This window comes from Anastrepha obliqua, unplaced genomic scaffold (assembly GCF_027943255.1).
Source record: "Anastrepha obliqua isolate idAnaObli1 unplaced genomic scaffold, idAnaObli1_1.0 ptg000071l, whole genome shotgun sequence".
Taxonomy (NCBI): Eukaryota; Metazoa; Arthropoda; class Insecta; order Diptera; family Tephritidae; genus Anastrepha; species Anastrepha obliqua.
In genome coordinates, this window is record NW_026562208.1 from 140,001 (window position 1) to 147,500 (window position 7,500).

At 47.2% G+C, this 7,500-nt stretch overlaps 1 pseudogene; it reads left to right on the top strand.

Annotated features, from left to right (window-relative positions):
* LOC129251801 (large subunit ribosomal RNA) overlaps positions 1-2,418 on the top strand; it is a 2,774-nt pseudogene extending 356 nt beyond the window's left edge.
* The last annotated feature ends 5,082 nt before the right edge of the window (positions 2,419-7,500 follow it).

Genomic DNA, 7,500 nt, shown 5'->3' on the forward strand with positions numbered 1-7,500 from the left:
AGTAAACAAGTACCGTGAGGGAAAGTTGAAAAGAACTCTGAATAGAGAGTTAAATAGTACGTGAAACTGCTTAGAGGTTAAGCCCGATGAACCTGAATATCCATTATGAAAAATTCATCATTAAATAATTAAAAAAATAATGTGCATTTTTTTCATATAAGGACATTGTAATCTATTAACATAATAAAGTATTTATCAAAAGATCATTGGTGATATTAAGTTTATTTAAATTAATTTGCTTTTTAAGCATATTAACATAAAATAAATACTAATGATTTGATAAAGTGTTGATAGATTTTATTATATATAATGCTAAAATTCATTTTTTGAATTTTACAAAAAATTTAATATCTATGATATTAATATTTATTTGTATGCATTTATATGATTAACAATGCGAAAGATTCAGGATACCTTCGGGACCCGTCTTGAAACACGGACCAAGGAGTCTAACATATGTGCAAGTCATTGAGTTATATTAAACTTAATGGCATAATTAACTTAACTTAAATATAATGGGATTAATTTTTAGTCTATTTTTTAATAAATAGTCAATTAATTCAATCCCGGGGCGTTCCATATAGTTATGTATAATGATAATTTATTATTATTTATACCTCTAACTGGAGCGTACCTTGAGCATATATGCTGTGACCCGAAAGATGGTGAACTATACTTGATCAGGTTGAAGTCAGGGGAAACCCTGATGGAAGACCGAAACAGTTCTGACGTGCAAATCGATTGTCAGAATTGAGTATAGGGGCGAAAGACCAATCGAACCATCTAGTAGCTGGTTCCCTCCGAAGTTTCCCTCAGGATAGCTGGTGCATTTAAAAATTATATAAAATAATCTTATCTGGTAAAGCGAATGATTAGAGGCCTTAGGGTCGAAACGATTTTAACCTATTCTCAAACTTTAAATGGGTAAGAACCTCACCTTTCTTGATATGAAGGTTGAGGTTATGATATAATGTGCCCAGTGGGCCACTTTTGGTAAGCAGAACTGGCGCTGTGGGATGAACCAAACGTAATGTTACGGTGCCTAAATTAACAACTCATGCAGATACCATGAAAGGCGTTGGTTGCTTAAAACAGCAGGACGGTGGACATGGAAGTCGTAATCCGCTAAGGAGTGTGTAACAACTCACCTGCCGAAGCAACTAGCCCTTAAAATGGATGGCGCTTAAGTTGTATACCTATACATTACCGCTAAAGTAGATGATTTATAAAACAATTTCGATTGATTTATAAATTTTGAAACTTTAGTGAGTAGGAGGGTACAATAGTGTGCTTAGAAGTGTTTGGCGTAAGCCTGCATGGAGCCGCTATTGGTACAGATCTTGGTGGTAGTAGCAAATAATCGAATGAGACCTTGGAGGACTGAAGTGGAGAAGGGTTTCGTGTGAACAGTGGTTGATCACGAGTTAGTCGGTCCTAAGTTCAAGGCGAAAGCCGAAAATTTTCAAGTTTTTAATAAAAAAAAATATTAATAAAAATATATTTAAAAATAATTAAAATACTTGAATTATTTTGAACGAAAGGGAATACGGTTCCAATTCCGTAACCTGTTGAGTATCCGTTTGTTATTAAAAATGGGCCTTGTGCTCATCCTGGCAACAGGAACGACCATAAAGAAGCCGTCGAGAGATATCGGAAGAGTTTTCTTTTCTGTTTTATAGTCGTACTACCATGGAAGTCTTTCGAAGAGAGATATGGTAGATGGACTAGAAGAGCATGACATTTACTGTTGTGTCGATATTTTCTCCTCGGACCTTGAAAATTTATGGTGGGGTCACGCAAACTTCTCAACAGGCCGTACCAATATCCGCAGCTGGTCTCCAAGGTGAAGAGTCTCTAGTCGATAGAATAATGTAGGTAAGGGAAGTCGGCAAATTAGATCCGTAACTTCGGGATAAGGATTGGCTCTGAAGATTGAGATAGTCGGGCTTGATTGGGAAGCAATACCATGGTTTATGTACTCGTTCTGGGTAAATAGAGAATTACGATTCTTGTTCCCCGGATAGTAGTTACGTAGCCAATTGTGGAACTTTCTTGCTAAAATTTTTAAGGAATTATATCATTCGATATATATTCCTTTTAAATTATAACGATTATCAATTAACAATCAATTCAGAACTGGCACGGACTTGGGGAATCCGACTGTCTAATTAAAACAAAGCATTGTGATGGCCCTAACGGGTGTTGACACAATGTGATTTCTGCCCAGTGCTCTGAATGTCAAAGTGAAGAAATTCAAGTAAGCGCGGGTAAACGGCGGGAGTAACTATGACTCTCTTAAGGTAGCCAAATGCCTCGTCATCTAATTAGTGACGCGCATGAATGGATTAACGAGATTCCTACTGTCCCTATCTACTCACTGATTCTCAGTTTGACTGTTGAATAGTGCGGACGTGTCGTGTGCTAAGTGGTGATTAGCGATTTTTGCGATTTCTTTTGCGTTTATATTCGTGTGTGATAACCGGTGTATTACAGTTGTGCGAGTGACGCTAATATTGTTGTGGCTGTACCATAGCGGTACAGTGTTTACAATTAATTGTGATTGAAAGTGCCGTTGTGCGAGTGACGCTACTTTGTAGTAGCTGTACACTGTTTACGAGTGATTAAGTGCCGTACGGTAGTTTTGTTGGACACTCCAGTGAGTGCCAATATACTCCGTGCTATAGACACATTGTGCGTGCGTGTGAGTGCCGCTAGATACAGCGTTGGAAATTTTCCATTAAGTTGTTTACAACTTTGCGGGCGTGCCGTTATTTTTCGGCGTGGTGTGTTGTGCTAGTGACGCCACCGTTTGCGTGGCTGTACATTGCGTACAAGTGTACCTTGTTGGTAAGTTGTTTACAACTTTTGAGTGCCGCTATTTCTGGCGTGGTTTTTGGCGTGTGCCGCTAATTTTTGGCGTCCTTCTCGTGTGCGTGTGCCGTTACATTTCGGCGTGGAAGTACAGTGCGGGCGTACACTAGGTTTGTCGTGCCGCTATATTGCCATATTTGGCAACAGCAAAAAGAGCGTCCCCTTTTGTGCGTGGGTACAGTACTGCGCCAAGGTTGAATACTTTGTGCAGGTGCTACGACCAAAGCGTGTTGTGTTTTTTGCCTGCGGTCGAGCTCGGCGTTAGCTCCACCTTGGTCGACCCGTCCTTGTTCGGGGAACAGTGTTCTGTCCGGCAAGGCATTGGTGGTGGCCTTTGCCAAACCTTTGGTTGGCGCTGTGGGCTACGCCCTCGCGTTTTGCTTTGGCTCGCCGATAGGTGCAGCCGCTGTGTGCGTGCCTGTGCGGGATTCACTCCTGCCGTGCAGTAGTTGCCGTTGCCCAAAAGGGACCCAGTTTTTGTTGTTGCTCGGGAGGCCTTTATACGGCGAACTCGGCAACCTTAGTGGTGGAGAGTTGGGCAATGCCCAAATCAGAAGGGTTGAGGAAGAGGGCGAACACCTCTCTTCCAAGCGGGTCGGCGGTGCCATCGTCGGCAATGGACGAGACGACGTCCGGAGAGGAGGAGGTGATCTTGCGGTCTCCTCCCCGTTCCAAGAAGAAGACCGCTGGAGGTGCAGCGGTTCCGGTGGAGAAGGTATCTTTAAAGGTACCTGAAAAGGTGAGTGGAAGCGAGGGTGGTTCCGAAAGCGGAAAGATTGGGAGTGGGCGCAAGGGGCGGAAGACGGGGGAAAAATTAGGTCCCGCAGGGAAGCGTTTGGAGGAAATCCGTGGGGAATTGGGTGCTTCCCTGAAAGGTTTGGGTGCGATCGGTGGGGATGCCGAACGCAAGAAAGTTGCGGTGCAGTTTATGGGGCGCTTCAAGTCCATTGTGACGGCCTTTAGTGGAGCCGTCATAGACATGGACGGCGTCCCGAAAAGTGTTGCAAAAGACCTCCTGGGGTACTCCTTGGAGTTCGAGGAACTCTTTGTGGAAATGGTGGGGGAGATAGCCCATCTTCGTGGGCAACTAGAAGCCAGGAAGATTACCAGGGAGGAAGCACCTCGGAGGACGGCTGGAGCTGCGCTGGCTGGTGCAGCGTCGATGCCGGCACCTCAGGCGCCTGCGCCTGTGTTGCCTGCGTTGCCGGTGCCCAAGCCAGTTGAGACCTGGTCGGTCGTAGTAAGGGGTAAAACCCCCACTACTTCCAAGGAGGTGATCAAGAAAGTTGTAAAGGAGGTTGGGCCTTCCATGGGGGTTAGGGTGCACGAGGTGCGCCCGTTGAAGGATGGAGGTGCGATTATTCGCACCCCATCCGTTGCCGAGAGGGACAACTTGGCGAAAAATGCCAAGTTTTCCGAGGTGGGGCTCGATGTGAGCATACGTCGGAAACTGGGGCCTAGGGTTGTGGTCCAAGGGGTCCACACGGAGATCTCCCCTGAAGATTTCATGGGAGAGTTGTTCCGGTTGAACCTCAAGGAGTTCAGCCCTGGGTGCCGTGAGAAGGACGTGAGGATGATCAGCCGTCCTTGGAAGGTCAGCCCTGATGGGGTGACGAATGTTGTCCTTGAGGGAACGGACATGCTAATGTCCGCCCTCCTGGAAGCAGGTCGTTGCTACATAAAGTGGTTTTCCTTCCGGGTACGGCCAGACCAACTGACGCCCGGCTGCTTCCGATGCATGGGGTTTGATCACAGGGTGGCAGAATGCAGAGCCAAGAAGGATGTCTGCCGTAGGTGCGGGCAAGAAGGACACAGGAGTGCAGGTTGTGGCAATGCCCCGCATTGTCGCAACTGTGCGTTTAAGGGCAAGCCAGCCGGACATCTAATGATGTCCACTGTCTGCCCGGTGTACTGTGCCATTGTTGCCCGTGCGAACGCTAGACATTGATGGTTGAACTATATCAACTGAACTGTCAGGGGTCATATGCCGTGATGTGTGAATTGGGGGCGTGTATGTCGGAGGGGGGCTGCGGCATTGCTTTGCTCCAGGAACCATACTCCACCAATGGGGTGGTGAGAGGCCTTCCTGGGGGCTTCAGGGTCTTTACGGACCTTGGAGTCAAGGCCGCAGTAGCTGTGTGTGAGCCAAGCTACTCTTGTGTAGTAGTTGACTCATCACAGTGGGGAGTATGTGTGTGTGTCGAGGGGGAATTCGGCAGAATGAATGTCGTCAGCTTGTACTGCAAGTCTGACGAGCCTCTAGAGCCCTACTTAAGATACATTGATGCGGTGCTACTACTTGAGAGTAGCATTCCTGCCATCGTGTGTCTTGACGCGAATGCTACCTCCCCGATGTGGTTCAGCAAGGTATCCAGGCATACTGCTGGATATCGGAGCCACACTCGGGGTGAGGTTATGAGCGAGTGGGTTGTGGCGAATAACCTTCTTGTAGCAAACGAACCAAGCGTATGGTATACGTTTGAGGGGCCTAGAGGTGTGAGTGACATTGACGTGACGCTCATGAATGACGCAGCAGCGGGTAGGTTCGAGTGTAAATGGAGTGTTAGGGGGGGTTGGGGAATTAGTGACCATAATTTAATACAAATTATGGTTACTCCCCGTACCCCGCAGTTAGAAGGGGGGAGTCCATTGAGGCGATGGCGTACCTCGTGTACCGACTGGAACCGATATGGACATACTGTTAGGGAAGCGGTATTGGATATACCGCTTAGGGAGTTTGAGGAATTGGGGGTTGACGAGCAAATTGCTCGTCTATATGAATGTGTCTGGGGTGTGAATGACTTATTGTTTAGGAAAGCTAGGGCTGTGAGAATGAAAGGTGTGAAATGGTGGACGAGTGAGTTAAATTCAAAGAGGAGGTCTGTCCGACGCTTGAGGCGTTTGTTTCAACGCGGCAGGCGGACCAATTCGGAGAATCTGTCTCAGCTCAAGTATCAATTTAGCGTAGGGATGAAAGAATATAAGAAGATGCTTGTGAGAGTGAAGGAGGAAGAGTGGAGGAGATTTGTGGGGGAAAATAGGGACGACCCTTGGGGACAGGTCTATAGGATCTGTCGGGGTCGTCGAAATGAGATGGCTAGCTCTCTTCGCGTAGGTGATACTGTATTATCGACGTGGAGAGAGTGTGCCAATGTTCTGTTAGGCGAGTTTTTTCCCAGGGCTGAGGTCCAGGTTCCTCCTGCACAAGAGGTGCCTGTCCCTCCAATAGAAGCTGAGGAGTTGGATTATGCATTTGGCCTGGTCAGGTCTAAAAGGTCTCCAGGTTTCGATGGTTTGAACGGAGAGATGTGCAAATGCTTGTGGAAGTTCATTCCGGAATATTTGGAGGCCATTTATGATAAATGCATATGGGAGGGATATTTTCCACGCGAGTGGAAAATTGCTAGGGTCGTTGCACTCTTGAAGTCGCCCGATAAGATCAGGAGCGATCCTCGATCTTATCGTGGTATCAGCCTCCTTCCGGTGCTTGGAAAAGTGCTGGAAAGGGTTATGGTTGAGCGGCTTCAGGAGCTAACTCGGGGTGTTAGGTCGGATAGGCAGTATGGGTTTAGGAAAAGACGTGGTATAGAGGATGCGTGGTTGTATGTTCAGAGTGTAGTTAGGGAAAACGTCAATAAATATGTCCTTGGCATATTTATTGACTTTAAGGGGGCATTTGATTACTTGCGCTGGGATCGTGTGTTGCAGAGATTAGAGGAGCTTGGCTGTCCGGAAATTACTCTATGGCGGAGTTATTTTTCGGACAGAAAAGCATCCATGGTAGGAGTGCGCGGGAGTGTGGAGATTGGGGTGGAGCGAGGCTGTCCGCAGGGATCCGTCTGTGGTCCCTTCATTTGGAACCTCATGATGGACTCCCTGCTTCGGCAGTTAGAGCCACTCTGTAAACACTGTGCGTATGCGGACGACCTTCTCATTTTGGTTGAGGGTCGTTCGCGTGAGGAACTAGAGCGAGTGGGGGGGCAGCTCCTTACATTTACCCACAATTGGGGGGTAGATGTGGGAGTGGACATATCGATGGACAAAACGGTGACAATGCTGCTTAAGGGCAGATTGTCCCCGAGTCGTCCACCGATTGTACGTTTGAATGGGATAGGGATTAGGTATGTGACGCAAGTCAAATACCTGGGGGTAGCTATGAGTGAAAGGATGTGTTTTACTCCACACTTAGTTTCGTTGAGGGAGCGGCTGCAGGCAATCGTTGGGCAAGTGCGTCGCGTTGTCAGATTTGACTGGGGTCTTAGCCGGCGTGCGGTTCGTACCGTATATCGGGGCCTATTTGTGGCCTGTGCCACTTATGGTGCCGCTATATGGTACGAATGGGCTTTAAAGTCGGTTGGCAAACGTCATCTGATGGCGTGCCAGCGCATTATGTTGCTTGCCTGTTTGCCTGTATGCCGTACAGTGAGTACGGATGCGTTGCAAGTGTTGTTAGGTGCGCCTCCTCTTGACCTGTTAGTTGTGCAACGGGCATTTACCTTCAGGTTGAGAAGGAGGCTTTGTATGCCGCTGCTAGATGGATGGATATCCGACGGTGATGTAGAAAGGGGGTATTTAGAGTGTGAAAGGTTGTTGAAGGAATGTATGCTTCGTGGGTGGCAAAACCGATGG